This window comes from Elaeis guineensis, chromosome 2 (assembly GCF_000442705.2).
Source record: "Elaeis guineensis isolate ETL-2024a chromosome 2, EG11, whole genome shotgun sequence".
Classification (NCBI taxonomy): Eukaryota; Viridiplantae; Streptophyta; class Magnoliopsida; order Arecales; family Arecaceae; genus Elaeis; species Elaeis guineensis.
The window spans coordinates 91,176,764-91,197,715 of NC_025994.2; the positions used below are offsets into that span (position 1 = coordinate 91,176,764).

The window sequence follows — 20,952 nt, forward strand, 5'->3', positions numbered from 1 at the left end:
TAAAAAAATATTTTTGAATGGATTAATTGAGGAGGAAGTTTATGTCGAACAATTTTTAGATTTTGAAAATCAAGAAATGTCTAATCATATTTATAAACTTAAGAAAGCGTTATATGGTCTAAAACAAGCACCTAGGGCTTGGCATGACAAATTAAGCAAATTTCTATTAGATAATAATTTTAAAAGAAAAAATATAGATAAAAATATTATTTATAAAAAGAAAATCAAATGACTTATTAATTATGCAATTGTATATGGATGACATCATATTCAACGCTACTAATGAGCTCTATGTAGAGATTTTGCTAGACTCATATGGGATGAATTTGAAATGAGCATGATGGGAGAGCTCAACTTTTTCTTTGAGCTTCAGATCAAGCAATCTAATGAAGGGATCTCATTAACCAATGCAAGTACATCAAGGAGATATTAAAAAAATTTAGGATGGAGAATATCAAAGGAAGTGGCACTCCCATGAGCACAAGCTACAAGCTTGATAAAGATCTAAAAAGAAAAGAAGTGGATCTCAAGCTATATTGAGATATGATTGGATCCTTGCTTTACTTAACTGTAAGTAGGCTAGATATAATATTTAGTATATATATATATGTACACATTATCAATTTAATCCTAAAGAATCCTATATAATGGCAGTTAAAATTTTTTTTAAATATTTAATAAATACTCAAGATGTAGGTTCATGGTACTCAAAATAATCTTCATTAGACTTAATTGGATATAGTGATTCAGATTTTGCTGGTTGTTGTTTAGATAGAAAGAGTACAAATGGTACTTGTTAATTTTTAGGAGTTAATTTGATCTTATGATTTAGTAAGAAACAAAACTTAGTAGTCTTTTTTACAACAAAAGCTGAATACATTACCGCTGAAAGTTATTGTACTCAACTATTGTGCATGAAACAACAACTAGAAGACTATGGCATTACTTGTAATAACATTTCTATTCGATGTGACAACACTAGTATCATAAATTTGATCAAAAATCCTATATTACACTCAAGAACTAAATATATAGAAGTTAGATATTATTTTATTAGGGATCATATGCAAAATAATGATATAACTCTTGAATTTATGTCAACTAAAAATCAAATTACAGATATTTTTACTAAACCTCTAAATGAGGAGAGATTTCATGCCACAAAAAAGCAATTAGGTTTATTTGATCCATATTGTTAAATTATTGAATGTGCTTGTATTGATTGCTTCAATGTGATGAATTTTTTTGAACCATACATGTTTAAATTATATCAGAAAAGGAATGCATCATTTTTAGTTCTGAAATTTTAAAATTTTATATTTGTGTCGGACTGAGCTGGCTAACATTTTTATGCATGAAAAACTTAGTCAACCAATTACTTAGTCAACTCAGAATTTTTATGAGCTAACTAAGTTGTCGGAAGTCCGCTTTTTTTAACGAGATGTCTTGTCGGTCTAAAAGTTTCATATCTTAGCCGACCAACCTCAAAATCTTAAGAATCCTAAAAACCTTTCCCTTGAACCCCTATCCATCTCAAATCGGAGAGATTTTCAGATCCATGGCACCCAAGAAACAAGTTGTTCCGTAGTTGAAGGGCCAATGCCCTTTTTCGCCGTCAAGAAGAGATATTCACGAGCAAGAAAGGCGATCAAAGCACCGTCAAGACCATCCTTCTGAGCTGTCTCAATCTTCTCCGCCTCCTCCTCCTCTGGCAGCCCCTGCTCAGCCCTCTTCTCTGGTCTCTTCACCATCTCCATCTTCTTCTAGGCCAAAAAAGATCGGTCCATTTTTTTTCTAGGACTGTTACAACCGAAAGAAAAATAGATTTTGATTTTTTGAAAAGTGAGGGTTTTGAGATAGGAGATTGCTTGAAATTTCAAGGATGGGAATATTTATGTTCTGGTATTGATCTGCCGACCTATCCAAACTTTGTAAAAAAATTTTATACAAATGCCATTTTTAGTCCAAGATCCTTTGAAACAGAAGTTAAGGGGCTTAAAATTAATTTGACTCGAGAAAAATTAGGTATTCTACTTCATGCACCCAATGAAGGAGTAGAAAAATTAGATGATAAAGCTGCTGGATTGAGATTTTTATTTGGAAGGGATGACGCAATGCATTTTGAGGAGATTCATGCTAGGAATTTATTTGTGGAGCATATACTTCTTCATCACATGTCTATTAGAATCTTCCTCCCTCGGCTTGGAAGGTTTGATTTTTTGATTAAGAATGATATTGCTGTTATATATCACACTTTAAGGAAGAAAAAAATTCAATCTTCCTACTTTGATCTTAAAGGTTGATCTTAAAGGTAATGCAAGAAGCCTCTCAAAGAGAAAAGCCAGCATTGTCATATGGGATATTTCTAACTCTAATTTTTCAATATTTAAAAGAAGGTACCGAAAAAGCAAGCAACCTTGGTCGTCCCTTACTCTATTCTTTTCTCAGCTTACTTAAGTGATTAAAGTTTTTGATGTGTCTCGTGCATACGAGAAGATATCAACGTATTAATCTTACTAATAAGAGTCAGATTGACAGGTTGGTACCCTCTGGAGGTAGTTCCCTATGGGGTAGTCCCACTTCCTGTCTACCAATCCTTAATGTGCTGATCTGATAGTGAAGGAGTAGACTAACAGGTTTGCTTATATAATATTCGAAATCACTGATGTTTGGATCTTATCCAAGTAGACTGAGTTTCGAAACCTCTGGGTCCAAGTTTGAGCCCTAGAGATTGAGTTCAGATCTAGTTAATTGGAAGAATTTACACGATATACCAAGTTTCGAGGCGTAGCTGGCCTAGTCTTGTCCAGAAAATGCCAGGAAGATTCATAAACAGGAGCTTCAGAATGAAGACAATGTGCCAGATTCAATTTGGATGCTTTTTGTTGCTAATCTGCGGGGACACTGGTATGGTATCTCATATGAGGGATCTGATTTTGGTGTTAATTTAGAAGGAGAGACTATCTAAAAACTTCAACATTATGATATTTATAATTTGAAATCATTTAAAAGGATGAAATTTAAAAAAATTTGAAGGTCAGTGGTTCAAGATTGATGGGAAAGTGGAAGAAAGAGATGTGCTCGAACCTGTGCTACAGCGTCCTGCGCTTGCTACATCTTCATCTACTGTTAGAATTGTTGAGGATCAGATTAAAGAGATTGTGTAGTGCATTTCTGATTGTGTCTTTGATCGTGTATCTGGATGTCTCTCTTTATTGATGGAGAATGCAGTGAGGAAGATTTTTGCCGAGCAGTATGCTTCAATGCCTATGGATCCAGCTTCCTTCGCACCTCCCGAGCCTATCATAGATTAGGTGGTATATAGGATGCATGTAGTTACATTTTTAGTATTTTGATGTCAAATATTTTATGCAGTAATCAAATTTCTTTTTGGACTTAATATATTTTTTTTGGGATGATTATATAATATATCTTTCTTTATCAATGGATGAAGTTTGCCTTTGTTTTATATAAAAAATTCTTTCTTTATATGTATTGTATAATGTTTGATTGAATTGAGTAATGTTTAGCTTTTTGATAATAAAAAGAGGGAGAAGAATTTTATATCAAAAATTGAGTATCATGAGTATCAATTAAGTATCAATTGAGACTATGATTGATGGCTATAGCCCTAAATTGTAAATTTGAAATATTTGGCACAAAGTAAGGGGGAGTATCACAATTGAGACTATTATAACCCTAAATTGTTAATTTGAAACATTTGGCACAAAGTAAAGGGACGTATCATAAATGTTGATAAAATTGAAATCAAATTGAACATATTTCTCATACTTAGGGAGAGCATATGTGGATTGATAAAACTAAAATATATATATTGTGTGTATAGTGATTGGAAGTGAAATCAATAAAATCTGAATATGTATATGAAATAATTGAATATGAATCATTTTGTAATTTGAAGGAAATATTATACTCAAAGGGTTTTGTCATTATCAAAAAAGAAGAAATTGTTGATCGTAGATTGATTTTAACGATAATAAAAGTATTTGAGTATAATTTGTTATGTTACTAACATTATTTTTGAGGTTGTGTAGCTTAAATTTCAAGTGCTCACTATGTTTCAAGTATTTTCTATTGATTAAATGAAGCACCACCACTCAAAAATTTTTTAAAAAAATTCTAGACTAGATACACCTTAAAAAGAATTTTTAATGAAAAATAAAATCAAGTGAACAATACAAATCTAGCCTAGAAAGAAAATGAAAGAAGAAAGACTGGTAAACAACTCTTGACATGCTTGGCATGCAAACTGAGCCGATCCAGTCAGAAACTGAGCCGACCCGGTCTGAGAAGATACAAAAAATAGAAAGAACAGAAAGTAGAATTTCAGGATCTAGGAGACTGAGTCGATCCAGTTTTTAACTGAGCTGATCCAATGATCAACCTAGCTGACTCAGCCAGAAAGATAGCTAAGTCTGAGAACGTTTTAAAAGACAGCAAGTCTGATTTTCAGCTTGTTGAGACTTAGCCGATTCAGTGAAGAACTGAGCCGATCTAGTAATGAACTGAGTCCATTCAGAGAAAAGCTGAGCCGACTAAGTTACTAAAACAGTTAGTTTTTCAGTTCTGCACTTTTTCGATCCCACCTTATCTTCAATGGCTTGTTTTGTATTTTCAATGGCTAGGACATTAAATGAAGCCTCTCCAGATGTCTTAGAATGGTAGAAAAGCCTTAGAATATAAATAGATCACTTATGAGCTTTGAATACAACTTTTGAAACACTTATTGAAGTGCATCAAGCCTACTTTAGTTCATTCAGTATATGAGCCAATTTTTGAAGAAAAAGAAGAGTTTTTCAAAGAATATTCTATCCTTCCAATCATCATAAAAATGAGAGAAGTCAAAGCACAAGCATTGAAGAGTTCCACCAACTTCTCTTGAGCATTCAAAGAGAAGAAGCCAAGCCGACAAGCAAAGCAACTTCAACTTCTTCTCCAGACTTTATTGGGCATTTCTTTCTCTTTTAAATTTCATTGTATTATATTTGTTTTCAAATTTTTTGGAATGAGAAACTTGGGTTGGTCCAAGCTTAGAGTTGGATATTGTATTTGATTTGATTGGTAAGCCAAATATAAAATCAATCGGAGTTGATTATTAAACCATGTAAAATAATTATTATACGGTTGTGGTTGGTGAGCATATGATAAAACCAATCGGATTAGATTGTGAGCTAAAAAAAAATAATCGAACTGTAATTCTTATAGTGAATTATAGTTGAATTCTCAAGTGATTTATTTGGAGAGTGGACATAGGTATCGAGTTTGATGCTGAACCACTATAAAACCTTGAGTTTGTGATTGTGTGCTTATTTATTTGTTGTTCTTACTTATTGCATATAGTTTACTTGTCTCATTAAATACTTATTTTGTTGGGTGGATGTCTGGCCAAAACACCACCTCCCAAGATCCTTTCAGTACCACGCGATGCAGCAGGAAGAAAGAAGAAACAAAACAAAAGGAAAAACAATCAAAATACGTGGATCAACCACAAAAGGGCTCGCCTCCACGGGGCATGCAAACTTCACTATGAAAAAAAAATTTACAAGAGGAGACCTCACCCTCAACCCTTGTACACCCAATTCTCTCTCACATGAAGTTCCCCTGACAAAAGCTCTCTCTCTCTTGGAGACCCCCCTTGAACCCCTGAAGAGCCTGGCGACCGCTGTCCAGGAGCCTCCTGCTCCTTCTCTCACAGCGCCCTCGCCCTTCTCTCTCTCCTCTCGGTTCGTACGGCGGCGAGAAAACAACCACTCGTCCCTCTGTTACGTCTCAGGGCCTTTTAAAGGCTTAATCATAGGTTAAAACACGTTTAGAAAGTGATTAGGACTCCTTAACAAGGCCAAGAAACCCTCCTGACCGTCGGATCAAGACCGGGAGCTCTCTGGGCCATCCGATCGCGCTCCGGTCCACGGAATAGGGCCGTGGACCGCGAGAAACGCGTGGGAAATGCCCACGCGGTCCACAGGCCGGGCCGTGGACCACCCGGTCCACGGTGGACCGGGGCCGGCCCGCGCGCGCGGGCCTGGGCCGCGCCTGCGCGCGCCTGGGCCGGGCGCCTGGGCCGCGCGCCAGCCTGGGCCGCGCGCGCCTGGGCCGCGCGCCAGCCTGGGCCGCGGGCCCCCCCGCGCGGGCCTGGGTCGCGCGTCCCGCGCGCCGCCGCCGGTCGCCGGCGATCCTCTGCCGCCTCGGTTTTCGTGCCATCTTCGAAAGCTCGTATCTCCTCCATCCGAGCTCCGTTTCAGGTGATCTTGGTCTCGTTGGACTCTATTTTTCGCTGCGAACCTCGCTGTGGGCTCAATGTGGGCTGAATCTCGAGGCGTCAAATCCTAACAATCTCCACCTCGACTCGATATTCGGCCTCCTCCAAACTCCGAGAGCTTCTGGATCTCCTCGCCCCCATGCCCTGGGGCAATCGCCTGCTGATCATGGATGGGCAAACATGGGAGTCGAGCCAGGCTGCTCGATCCCATCTCCGTCGTATGCTGTGCTCCTCCTGACCTGAGACCTGCTCGGGGTATCATCCTGCGGCAATAGGAATCTTACCTTGCGACGTCGCCTCTCGTCCTCCCGAGTCTCCTGTCTCGTGCCCGATCCGCCTCCTGGAGCTCCACCTCGCTCTGGGCTCCACCTGGCTCCCGATGCTCCACCTCGCACTGGGCTCCCTGCCAGGTAATAATGTCCTCTACTCCCCTTCTTTCCCTCCAGCACAATCCTATCGCCGCGTAGCACCCTCAGGATTCCTCCACCAGCTACCGTCCTGTAGCCTCTCGAATCCAGTCTGCTAAGTGAGATAAGATTCGCCTGAAATCGGGTATGTATCGGACCTCCCCCAATCTCCTCACTGCACCGTTATGTGTCCTCCAGCTGACCGTCCCAATGCCTCTGATCGCACAGCTCGATCCATTCGGCAGATATACAGTGCTCTCACTGTTCTCCAGGAAGTCAAACTGCTCCTCTCTGCAACACACATGATAGGGACATGCAGAATCTAATATCCACTGCTGGAAAGAAGTAGATACCTCGTCAGATATCTCGAAGACATCTCCATCTAAATCACTGCCGGCCGTCGCTACAGCAGCCACCGTCCGATTTTTCAGTTGAGGGCAATCTCTGGCTAGATGCCCCAACTCTTCACACCGGTAACACCTGGTTTTGCTCAAGTCCCTCCTGGACTTAGACCACCCTCGACGCGATCTCCTGTCGCTCCGTCTACCGCCTCCTGCTCCTCCAGAAGCCACCAAAGCTGAGCTATCGCCACCTGAGCTCGAAGCTGGGTTCTCCCTCCTGAGAACATCGTTCTGGAGTATCGCCGCGGTGACCTCGTCCATCTTGATAGTACTTTTCCCCACTAGAAGAGCAGTCACCAAGGACTCGTACGAAGAAGGAAGCGACGCCAGCAAAACCAGCGCCCTGGTCTTCTCCTCAACATTCTCGTCAACGCTGAGGAGGTCGGTGAGGATCTTCTGGAAGTGGCTCAAATGCTCCTGCACGCTTTGTCCCTCAGTCATCCGCAGTTGGTAAAACTGCCTCCAGAGGAAAAGAGTGTTGGTGAGAGACTTCGCCATGTACAACTCCTCGAGCTTCGACCACAGCACCGTCGGGGAAGTCTCGCTCAGCACATGGATCACCACCTCATCCGCCAGGTACATGTGGATGGTACTCACCGCCTGCATCTGTAGCCGTTTCCAATCCCGCACCTCTATGGTGGTCGGCTTTTCATCGCACAAGAGAGCATCGATCAACCCCTGTTGGATGAGCACGTCCTTCACCCTTGCCTGCCACAAGGAGAAATTGCTCTTACCATCAAACTTGTTGATCTCCATCCTGATTGTTCCTGTTTTCTCCATCTTCAGTCTTGCTCACCACCACTGCAATCTGCGTCCTTGTACCGCCTTGCTCTGATACCACTTGTTGGGTGGATGTCTGGCCAAAACACCACCTCCCAAGATCCTTTCAGTACCACGCGATGCAGCAGGAAGAAAGAAGAAACAAAACAAAAGGAAAAACAATCAAAATACGTGGATCAGCCACAAAAGGGCTCGCCTCCACGGGACATGCAAACTTCACTATGAAAAGAAAATTTTACAAGAGGAGACCTCACCCTCAACCCTTGTACACCCAATTCTCTCTCACATGAAGTTCCCCTGACAAAAGCTCTCTCTCTCTTGGAGACCCCCCTTGAACCCCTGAAGAGCCTGGCGACCGCTGTCCAGGAGCCTCCTGCTCCTTCTCTCACAGCGCCCTCGCCCTTCTCTCTCTCCTCTCGGTTCGTACGGCGGCGAGAAAACAACCACTCGTCCCTCTGTTACGTCTCAGGGCCTTTTAAAGGCTTAATCATAGGTTAAAACACGTTTAGAAAGGGATTAGGACTCCTTAACAAGGCCAAGAAACCCTCCTGACCGTCGGATCAAGACCGGGAGCTCTCTGGGCCATCCGATCGCGCTCCGGTCCACGGAATAGGGCCGTGGACCGCGAGAAACGCGTGGGAAATGCCCACGCGGTCCACAGGCCAGGCCGTGGACCACCCGGTCCACGGTGGACCGGGGCCGGCCCGCGCGCGCGGGCCTAGGCCGCGCCTGCGCGCGGGCCTGCGCGCGCCTGGGCTGCGCGCGCCTGCCTGGGCCGCGCGCCAGCCTGGGCCGCGGGCCCCCCCGCGCGGGCCTGGGTCGCGCGTCCCGCGCGCCGCCGCCGGTCGCCGGCGATCCTCCGCCGCCTCGATTTTCGTGCCATCTTCGAAAGCTCGTATCTCCTCCATCCGAGCTCCGTTTCAGGTGATCTTGGTCTCGTTGGACTCCATTTTTCGCCGCGAACCTCGCTGTGGGCTCAATGTGGGCTGAATCTCGAGGCGTCAAATCCTAACATATTTGCATAAGTATCTCTTAAATTTTTAAATACCCATTTTATCCTCTCTTGGGTAGTCATCCTTGGGCAATAGTATTGGAGGAAAAAAATTATGTAGAACAACCTCAAGACTCATCATCAAAGGTCAAGAAAGTAATGTGTATAAGTTGAAGAAAGATTGTATGGATGGAAGCAAGCACTCTAAGCATGGTATTCTCAAATTGATGCCTTCTTCAATGGAAAAAATTTCCAAAGAAGTCCAAATGAACCAACATTTTATACGAAGAAAAAAGGTAGTGACATTCTTATGGTCTCTCTTTATATTGATGATTTGATCATTATCGGTAACAATGAGAATATGATTTTAGCTTTCCAAAGTGATATGATGAGAAAATATGAAATAAATGATATGAATTTGTTCCATTATTTTTTGAGAATTTGAATCAGTCTAAGAGAAGATGGTATTTTTATTTGTTAAAAGAATTGTAGAAAGCATTTTCAAGAAGTTCAAAATAAAAAATTACAATATTGTGGCAACACCTTTGATGGTAAATGAGAAGTTCATAAAAGAAGATAGAAGTGGTGAAGCTGATGCATCACTATGTAGAAGTAGTATTGGAAGCTTATTGTATCTCACAACTGCAAGATCGGATATAATGTTTGTATCAAATTTATTTTCTAGATTTATACAAAAGTCAAGCAAGATTCACTTTGGATCAGCAAAAAGAGTCTTGAAATATATCAAAGGCACTAAAGATTATGGCATCATGTATGAAAGAAGCATAAATGATAATGTGAAGTTATTTGGATTTTGTGATGGTGATTGGGTCGAAAGCATTGATGATATGAAGAGCATATTGGACTATACATTCTCTTTTGGATCCGGTGTCATATTTTGAGCATCAAAGAAACAAGGCATCATGGTATTATCATCCGCAGAAGTCGAATATATTTCAACTACTTTGGTAGCACAACAAATAATTTGGTTGAGAAGAATACTGAAAGATGTGGATGAGAAGCAAGAAGAAGTCACTACACTACTTGGTAACAATAAGTCTACCATCTCTATGACAAAGAATCCTATCGACCATAGCCATACCAAATATATCAAAATTAAGTACCATTGCATAAGAGATGCGGTAGAAGAAAAAGAAGTTGAAGTGAAATATGTGAGGATTCAAGACCAAGTGGCGGACATCTTCACTAAGGTATTATCCAAAGAGAAATTCATCTACTTTAGAGATTTCGTGGGCATTCAAGAACAATTATTAAAGAAGAGTATTAAAATATAATATTTGTTTTTGTTAATTTTTAGGTAATGTATGTTTTAGTTTAGTTGTATGTTGGGTTCATATGTTGTCTCATGCATAGTTGAGTTCATATTGTCATAGTGGTTTATATATTGATGTATGAATTTTTATAAGATGTGGTAGTCTCACACATAAAAAGCCTTATGTACTAAGAAAAAAGGAAGAAAGAATTTTAGATCTATATTCTCTCTCAATTTTTTATCTCATTCTTCACTTCAATCTCCTCCCAAATTTCATCAAGTTGGTAAATAAAGCCAACATCCTCTACGTGACTCATTTTTGCAAAAGTTTACAATTTCCATGGCCATAATGAAATATTTTGATATATTCTTTCCTCTTATAAATGCAGATTGAGAGGATGAAATCGGAGAGTTCAGCTTCTTTGCGAGCCTAGTCGAGAGAACTTTTGATATGACTTTGACCAACCAATTGATTAAACTAATCGGCCTGAAGTCTTTGACAGTGCAACCACCAATTTTTTTGGGAATGGGCGTAATGAACAAATAGTCAATCTTCCTATGTTCACTAAGTGCTCTTAAAAATCCTGGAAAGGCTTAACAATGTCCGATTTAATGATACTCTAGAATCTCTTATAAAAAGAAAATAGAAATCCATCGGGTCTTGGAGATTTATCCGAAGCCAAAGTAAAAATGCTTCTCTAATTTCATCCTCTGTGAATGCATCCTCAAGTTCTATGGGGTTAGAAGGCCCTTTCGGATACAGAGTCTCCCAGTCTGCTTTGATGAGCTGTCCTTCGTTCCAACTCGTAGTGTTGAGTAGTATTTATAGAAGACCAATTCAATTTTCTGTGGTGCAGTAATCTTATGGTCTTCTTGCGGTAATTCCACAATTATGTTTTTTTTCTCCTCCGGTTACTTGTCCATACATGAAAATACTTGTTATTTCGATCCCCATCTCGAAGCCATTGCACCCGAGCTCTTTGTTTCCAAAGTACTTCTTGTTTCAAGACAGTGTCTCGTTGGGTTTTTAGAAGCGCACATTCATCTATTCCTTGGAGTGTGAGTTGGCTTGATTCCTCTTCAGTGTCAATAAAATTGATACTCAATCGCAATTCCCCCTTTCATGTGATAACATTTCCCCCAACTGTTATGTTCCGGTGTTTGAGTTTAGCTCTGAGAAACCTTAACTTCTTAACTAGGTTATCGGCTGCTTCGTAGGTGCTTGGTGCTGATGCCCACCATGAGGTGATCTAATCTTCAGATCCTGGATAGAAGAACCATAAGTTTTCCAGTCGAAAAGGTTTGTTTGAGGTGGACGTATCTTGTGGTTGTCAAGTTTGATGTAAGATGAAAAGAGTACGGTCTGAGTTTGTTAGGACCAAGGTTGAGAGAATTGCGAGAGGATATTTATAGTGTCATTCTAAAGAGACAAAACACCGATCCAGTTGAGCCATTGCTGCATTTTCTCTGAAGTTAGACCATGTGAAGTGTCTGGTGTTGAGGCTGAGTTCCATGAGCATGTTATAATTGATGAAGTATTCAAGAGGTTTGATGCTGAGACATTGTTTGTGTTTCCTCTTCAGTCATCTGCGAATTTAATTGCATTAAAGTCTCCCATCAAGACCCATGGTTCTTGATGCTCTTGTCGTCACAAGTTAAGCTCCCTAAAATTAAAACCCTCCTTTCAGTTTGTTCATTGGGGCCATAGACATTTGTCAGTATCCAACTTGAACCGTACCTTTATATGTAAACCTTGTGGTAAGAGAGTACTGACCTTGATCCAAAAGTTGACCTCCAATTTCAGTAGGAACCCAGCATGTTAAGAGACCACCAGTCGAACCAAACGCATCTTTTACTACCCATCTATTTAGTTTCATTCTGCGTATGGATCTTTATAGCCGCGGAGTATGTTCTCTTGCTTTGTCTCCTGTAGGCAGGCTATCGTACATTTGGAGAGTTTGATAGCCTCTCTAATGGCACGGTATTTTTTTTTGGCTTGCCTGAGCCCTTAGTATTCCAACTCAGAATTGACATGATTTCTATTTAAAATAGTAAGTTCCATAGATGCAGGAAGCGGAAGCTAGATTGCCACTAAAGTAATGCCAAAACATAGTACAGTGAACTTGATCAGTTATATATAGGCATTGATTAACTTCTTCCATTCAGTTCCATAAGAGAGTACAGTGAGCTGGTTTTCCACTAAAGTTGCAGCACATATAAAGCCTGCAAGGGAGAGAACAAAAGGGTCAAAAGTCTGCATATTTGAAGTCCAGCAACTATGCTTGCAACTGATCAGGCGGCATCCAAAATTCTGCTTAATTAATCTTCATTATGCTTGCATTAATGCAATTGGTACTTTGCAGTGGTGCAATTCCATCTTCTTGAGTTTATCGATGGTAGTGGTCTGGCTATCTTGGTTGAGAATAATTCCATATTGCTTACCGAGTTTGTGTTCAGCACTTGTGAGTGAATTGATGAAGATGTCAACTTCATTGAGGGAGTCTTCTACCAGCCCAAGAGATTTGAATTTTTTCGGCCCTCAATGCACTACATTTTGAATTGTGAGTAGGGTTTAGTAGAGGGGATTCAAATTCTTTTTTTTTGTTGGTACATGAGGGCAAGAGCCCCCAGGAAGAAGAGAACTAAAGACGCAAGAATGCTACTCCAGCCAGGTCGGCCATTACAAGCATAATGGTGGTATAGGGGAGAGATTAGGGAGATAGGAAGAAGGCATTGGAGGGTCGTCCGGCAAGGCTATCCGCCGGTTGGTTGGCCTCCCGGAACACAAGTGAAACCTGGAATGAATCCAAGAAGGCAGCAGAGATAGAAATGTCAGCTAGCCAGGGATGGCAAGAGGAGATAACATTGATTTGCTCCAGGCTTCGAAGATATGAAGTGATCCAGCTGACTACCGTTAAAGAATCACCTTCCAACCATATCCTGGTCAGCCCCAGGCGGTAGACAGCGGTTGTAAGAGCTCGCCACGCTGTCATAAGTTCAGCTTCCGGAACAGAGCGCGCCATCGTCCCAATAGTTTCTGCAAAAAATCACCATCCCCCTATGATCTCTGATAAGATATCCCAAACCAGCTTCACCGTTAGACCAAGATGCGTCAAAGTTCAGCTTGACGCGATCACAGGATGCGGGTACACGTGAGACCTCTGAAGAAGAATGAAGTGTTGGGCTCACCGAGCCGATCACAGGGTGGGGGTACCTATGATCTCTGGAGCACTAGAAGACGTTTGGGTTGTCTGTAATTTGGGTTTTCTCTTTCATAAAAGTCTATTTCTTTCCTTTGAAAAGGTAAGAAAGAGGCTAAAGGTTGTAATTGCTTTTGTATCGCATCTATCCTTCAACTTCAAATTCAAAATCAAAGTTAGTTCTCAAATCCAGGTTTATGATGCCGCTATTGGCTCTTTTATCTTGGAGGATTCTCGATCACCACTCAGACAGACATACTGCCTATCTTACTTCAGGGATTCTTGTCAAAGATTTCTCCCAACAACCTTGAGATTCTAGCAAGCCCTCCTTTTTATACAACTTTCGGCATCCTTACTTATGGTTGCCATTCTCATTCATTGACTAGTCAGTAAGGGAATACTATCCTCTCATGATATCTATTCACCAAGTGTCCGTTCATTTTGTTTTGTGTTATTATTATGGAACAACAGATTATGGTTATCTTAGTCATTCTTTCCACACTTCCATCAGTTGAATGAGATAATGGTGCTGAAAAGGCTTTGATAATGTCTGTGGTATTATATCATTTATCACTTGGCTTGGAGTGCACACCAGTGCTAGGATGTGGGATGCACATGATGTTTTCACCCAGTAAGAGTATTTATTAGATGGTTGTGACACTGTCAGCCAGCAGAGCTTCAGAGATTTATATGTTTGAGTAAATCAGCAAAGTCCAAGTTTCAGGTTATATGCTTTTATTTTCCTTTGGCAGATAATTATGTGAGTCCTGAGAAGGGTATAGTTTGGTGAAAGGGGATATTGTTTAAAGCAAGTCAAAACAAACTAAATAGTGGTCCCAATTTTGGTCAATTCAGTTCGAAGTTCAGATTTTGGTTGAAGTTGTCCTTCTTGCAGATGGTCAAGCATTTTTTTTTCCCCAGTTCGAAGTAATGCTTTGATTATGATTCATTCATACTAACTTTGCCTTTTCCATTGAAGAAAATCATGGGAGCCTGACACATCTATCACTGAAAAAGAAGAGAACAACGAGAAAGAAAAGAAAGGAATGTAATAAGACTTCACAGATGAAGGCACTGATCCAGCTGCCAAGATCAAGGATAGCAGTGGCAAATTTTAGCGGAAATATTCTTACTTGGTAATTGATTCTTGGAATGATTTGCTTGAGGTGTGGGCTCCGTAAAATATGGGACTATTGCCATGAAGGTGTAACAATCGTTCTTAAACTTTCATGCCATTGACTCTATGTTTTCTTCACACTGACTAGAACGCTACATCGTGGCCAAAGGTCTCCCCTTCAATGAATATCTTTCTTCCAATTAAAAATGTTAGGTGGGATTGCTGAATTGTTCCATTTTTACCGTACCACTTGGTGTACTTAGAGAGATTCACCGCATCTTCATAGTTGTTGGTAAATTAGTATCTATGTAATACAAGAGTTCAGCTATAAGCGTAGTTTGATGCATCGATTTTTAACATGTGTTGATTATGACTTCTCAAATTGCAAATTAGCAGAAGGTGTGATTTACACAGACGCGTTTGCTATGTGCAGACTGCTTCATCTAGTTCATGCCAAAATCTTTTTTTCTCAAAAGCATGCCATAATATAACTAAATGATTTATAAATAAATCTTCATGTTAGGATTTAATGCCTCGAGATTCAGTCCACATTGAGCCCACAGCGAGGTTCGCGGCGAAAAACGGAGTCCAACGAGACCAAGATCACCCAAAACGGAGCTCGGACGGAGAAGATACAAGCTTTTGAAGTCGATACGAAATCTGAGGCGGCGGAGGACCGCCGGCGGTGGGCCCGTGGAGCGGCGGCGGCGCGGCCGCAGGCGGCGGCGCGCGGCCCAGGCGGGGCCAACACACAGGACGTGCGACCCAGGCATGCGGCCCCACGGGCAGGCGGCCCAGCCCGCGCACGCGGGCCGGCCCAAGCCCAGGCGCCCTGCCTGGGCCCTGTTCTCCGATCCATCATGGACCGGGCGGTCCACGGGTGGGCCTGTGGAAAAATGCGTGGGCATTTCCCATGCGTTTCACGCGGTCCACGGTACTATTCTGTGGATCGATCACGATCGGAGGGCCCAAGGAGCTCCCGATCTTGATCCGACGGTCTGGGATATTTTTTGGGTACAGAGACAGGGTGGTTCGGTTTTTTGCGCCGTACGGAGCCATATCGAACCCGAAAGAAGAGAGAGACGGAAGCATTGAGAGAGAAGGAGCAGGAGGCTCCTGGACAGCGGTCGCCAGACACTTCAGGAGTTCAGGGGGTCTTCCAAGAGAGAGAGAGCTTTTGAGAGGAAAACTTCTAAAGAGAGAATTGGGTGTACAAGGATTGAGGGTGAGGTCTCCTCTTGTAAAATTTTTTTTTCACAGTGAAGTTTGCATGCCCCATAGAGGCGAGCCCTTTTGTGGCTGATACACGTATTTTGATTGTTTTGTTTTCTTTCTTCTTCCTTCCTGCTGCATCGCGTGGTACTGAAAAGGTCTTGGAAGGTGGTGTCCAGGCCAGACATCCACCCAACAAATGGTATCAGAGTCAGGTTGGTACAAAGACGTAGATTGCAGCGGTGGTGAGCAAGACTGAAGATGGAGAAGACAGGAACAATCAAGATGGAGATCAACAAGTTTGATGGTAAGAGCAATTTCTCCTTGTAGCAGGCAAGGGTGAAGGACGTGCTCATCCAACAGAGGTTGATCGACGCTCTCTTGTGCGATGAGAAGCCGACCACCATGGAGGTGCGGGATTGGAAACGGCTACAGATGCAGGCGGTGAGTACCATCCGTATGTACCTGGCGGATGAGGTGGTGATCCATGTGCTGAGCGAGACTTCTCCGACAATGCTGTGGTCGAAGCTTGAGGGGTTGTACATGGCGAAGTCTCTCACCAACACTCTTTTCCTCTGGAGGCAGTTCTACCAACTGCGGATGACTGAGGGATAGAGCGTGCAGGAGCATCTCAGCTACTTCCAGAAGATCCTCACCGACCTCCTCAACGTTGGCGAGAATGTTGAGGAGAAGACCAGGGCGTTGGTTTTGCTGGCATCGCTTCCCCCTTCGTACGAATCCTTGGTGACTGCTCTTCTAGTGGGAAAGAGCACCATCAAGATGGAATGAGGTCACCGCGGCGATACTCCAGAACGAGGTTCTCAGGAGGGAGAACCCAGCTTCGAGCTCAGGTGGCGGTAGCTCAGCTTTGGTGGCTTCTGGAGGAGCAGGAGGCGATAGATGGAGCGATAAGAGATCGCAACGAGGGCGGTCTAAGTCCAGGAGGGATTTGAGCAAAACCAGGTGTTACCGGTATGAGGAGTTGGGGCATCTAGCCAGAGATTGCCCTCAACTCAAAAATTGGACGGTGGCGGCTGTAGCGACGGCCGGTAGTGATTCAGATAGAGATGTCTTAGAGATATCTGACGAGGTATCTACTTCTTCCCCGCAGTGGATATTAGATTATGCATGTCCCTATCATGTATGTTACAGAGAAGAGCAGTTTAACTTTCTGGAGAACAGTGAGGGCACTGTATATCTGCTGGATGGATCGAGTTGTGCGATCAGAGGCATTGGGACGGTCAGCTGGAGGACACATGACGGTGCAGTGAGGAGATTGGGGGAGGTCCGATATATACCTAATTTCAGGCGGAATCTTATCTCACTTAGCAGACTGGATTCGAGAGGCTACAGGACGGTAGTTGGTAGAGGAATCCTGAGGGTGCTACGCGGTGATAGGATTGTGCTTGAGGGGAAGAAGGGAAGCAGAGGACATTATTACCTGACGGGGAGCCCAGTGCGAGGTGGAGCTTCGGGAGCCAGATGGAGCCCAGAGCGAGGTGGAGCTCCAAGAGGCGGATTGGGCACGAGACAGGAGACTCAGGAGGATCAGAGGCGATGTCGCAAGATAAGATTCCTATTGCCACAGGATGATGCCCCGAGCAGGTCTCAGATTAAGAGGAGCACAGCATACGACGGAGATGGGATCGAGCAGCCTGGCTCGACTCCCATATTTTCCCATCCATGATCAGCAGGCGATTGCCCCAGGACATGGGGGCGAAGAGATCCAGAAGCACTCGAAGTTTGGAGGAGGCCGAATATCGAGTCGAGATGGAGATTGTTAGGATTTGACGTCTTGAGATTCTGTCCATATTGAGTCCACAACGAGGTTCGTGACGAAAAATGGAGTCCAACGAGATCAAGATCACCCAAAACGGAGCTCGGACGGAGAAGATACAAGCTTTTGAAGTCGGCACGAAATTCGAGACGGCGGACCGATGGCGGCCGGCGGCGGTGCGACCGCAGGCAGCGGTGCGCGGCCTAAGCGGGGCCAACGCACGGGATGCGCGACCAGGCGCGCGGTCCAGCGGGTGGGCGGCCCTGCCGGGCGTGCGGCCCAGCCCGCGAGCGCGGGCCGGCCCAGGCCCAGGCACCCTGCCTGGGCCCTGTTCTCCGGTCCACCGTGGATCGGGCGGTCCACGGGTGGGCCTGTGGACCGCGTGGGCGTTTCCCACGCATTTCATGTGGTCCACGGTATAAATGCCACGCATTTCATATGGTCCACGGTACTATTCCATGGACCGATCACGATCGGAGGGTCCAGGGAGCCCCGGTCTTGATCTGACGGTCTGGGACATTTTTTGGATTGATTAAATAATCCTAATCATGGTCTAAGTCGTGATTAAGGCCTATAAAAAGCCCTGTACATGGAATAGAGGCAGGGTGGTTCGATTTTTTGCGCCGTACGGAGCCGTATGAAACTCGAGAGAAGAAAGAAGGGGAAGCGTTGAGAGAGAAGGAGCAGGAGGCTCCTGGACAGTGATCGCCAGGTACTTCAGGGGTTCAGGGGATCTTCCAAGAGAGAGAGAACTTTTGAGAGGGAAACTTTTAGAGAGAGAGAATTGGGTGTACAAGGGTTGAGGATGAGGTCTCCTCTTGTAAAATTTTTTTTTCACAGTGAAGTTTGCATGTCCCGTGGAGACGAGCCCTTTTGTGGTTGATTCATGTATTTTGATTATTTTATTTTGTTTCTTCTTTCTTCCTGCTGCATCGTGTGGTACTGAAAAGATCTTGGAAGATGGTGTCCAGACCAGACATCCACCCAACATTTCACGACATCACTTAATCTGAAGCATTTTTTTCTGTTAATTGAGTCTAAGATCTGACATTGATGAACATGAAATGGAAGCCTATAAAAGTCTATTGATGCTGCATTCAATATCACTGCATATTAGTTGGTGGTGGCTGGCTGAGATTAGAGGGGCCTTTTTCTGTGCACTCTGGTTCTATAATAATGGTGATTGTGGTGGCTTTCGGTGAAAGCCCAGAGAGTTCATTCATCAACATGAAATTAGCAAATCAACAAAATTATATGGTCTTGTTGAACTACGTTTTTGGCCAGGAAGTTAATTAAGGCTCATTGAGAGATCTTGTTGTGAAATGGCTAACTTGAATATTGTCCTCTGGCAAAGGCAAAGATGCGCTGTAAATTATGATCAGAAATGATGTTTTTGACTTGAATCAGATTTAATTTCCAGCAACACTCCCACTGTAGATTCTAAAAACATCTCTCTAGGCATGATTCTAAAATGTCAGTATGGATTGATCATGAAACAAAAGCTAAGAAAATGTATTGTAATGGCCGTAACAACCAGCTGCTTCTTATTGGAAAGAATAATCAAACTTGTGATTGTATAGCTCATAACAATCCTGCAAAATCTAATACTAGATAATCGTGGGTGGTGGAGAAATGATACTATTGATTTAATATTTGCTGGTAAAATAATTTTCTTTGAATAGAGATTTATTTTAAAAGATGTAACTTGGGGCTTGCCCTGCTCTGATTGTCACACTTTCTCTATAAGTTTTTTGTTCTAAGCTGTTCTAGGTTCTAACCGATGTGCGGTGCATCTCCAATCATCCAGGGCTAAGGCATTATACTTATAATGCCGGTGAATCTTCCTCTCTCTCTTCAAAATAAAGTTTGTTTATATCATTTGTTTTTATAAAAAGAAAGAAAAATTCATGGATTCAATCTGCCTTTTTTTTAATCTAATTATGGTTTTGCATGCATAATAATTTCTCTTTTGGTTATAATTAAATTCCAAGTCAAAAAAGCTCCATTTTCATGCTTGAAACTTTGTCCTCATTTTCATAACCGCTATTCCACTTTCTTTTTCTTCTTTTTCTTGTTGTTTTCGTGGAATTAAAATGGGTGGAAGGCCAACCAAGTACTAGGGCTGAGCACAGGTCGGGCTGAGAGAAAAATTTGACCCGACTAAACCCAATCGAGTTGAAAAAAATCCAACCCGCTGTCGACCGTTTATCATATATAAATCATTTGAAACTGAAGTTAACGGTTTGTAGCGGGGTCGGGTGGGTTGTGTCGGTTTGAACTTCAATATTGATCCAATGTTGATTTTAAACGTCACAAACCATTACACCATTCAATTCATATAAAAACTAGGATATAATAATTTCATAACATTCATAAGTTAGTATATAATATGTTATAATTGTTGATTTTCAATTCTTCAAATAGTCTAAATATTAAAAAATACTATATTGGTCTGTCGGGTTTGGTTTCATATGGATTAAAAATAAAAAAATTGAATCTGACCGTAATTAACTGAATTTTTTACGAATTACAATCCGATTCAAGTTCGGTTTCGTACGGATTCGGTTTCATATGGATTGGATTGGGTGGGTTTCTTTGGGTTTCGATTATTTGTTTAGCCCTACCAAGTATCAAGATTTTCTGTATTAATACAAGAAAAAAAAAAATCTGGTTCTGATTCCTCCCTCTTGAAATTTTCAAGTGATAAAGGAGTGCTTCAACCAACCGCACAAGTGACTTGTTCTGACTTGTTCAAACAACCGCACAAGCGATGAGTGAGAGATGTTCTGACTTGGAAAGCTGTCTCACATCCATGGACCATCTCACACATTTTTAGAGAGGCTAACCAAGCAGCTGACTGGTTGGCCCCTGAATCTATTAATCTATTTCAGGAGCCTTGCAATTTCTCAATTTGATACTTTACCTGCGCAGTTGGCTGCTATATTGCATGCGGATGCTATTGGGGTCAATTATGGAAGATACACCTAACTTTTTAAATACTTATTTCATGGTTCTCTGGTTTCTTTTAGCTCACACAATTATTGCTGTACATCAGATGAGTATTTGGCTTTCAGTATGGTTATTTTTAACTCATAGTTCATCTGGACCTGATTTACTACACTCTTGGGAAAGTTATTCTATGGTTAATGACTGCCTAATGGTGTTCTGTATGCCAAGCTGGGGGGTTCGTTTCTTTCTCCTTGCTCAATTTTTATTCCGGCTACAGGCTCATACCGTGCCACATATGTATCCTCATCTGGCACAATCTGGTTATACAGATTACTACATGCTCAGTTCAAATACTTCTACATCGAACAAAATTCTGGTCCATTATTCTTTGGCTGTTTCAGGTTTGGTTGATGATGTTTCCTACCCTGGGATGCAGCAATTAAATTCTGAGCATGTGTTGGAATGGAAGCTGAGAATTCAGCACAGAAATTCTTATATCATGCATCAGGGGTCAATTAAACGGTGCTGGGCGCCTGCTTTCAGGTTTCTTGTCACAACAAAAGTA

At 42.4% G+C, this 20,952-nt stretch overlaps 1 protein-coding gene across 1 annotated transcript in view; it reads right to left on the reverse strand.

The window, feature by feature from the left end:
• LOC105053528 (jacalin-related lectin 19) overlaps window positions 1-20,952 on the reverse strand; it is a 46,984-nt gene that overhangs the window by 5,451 nt on the left and 20,581 nt on the right. The window lies entirely within an intron of this gene.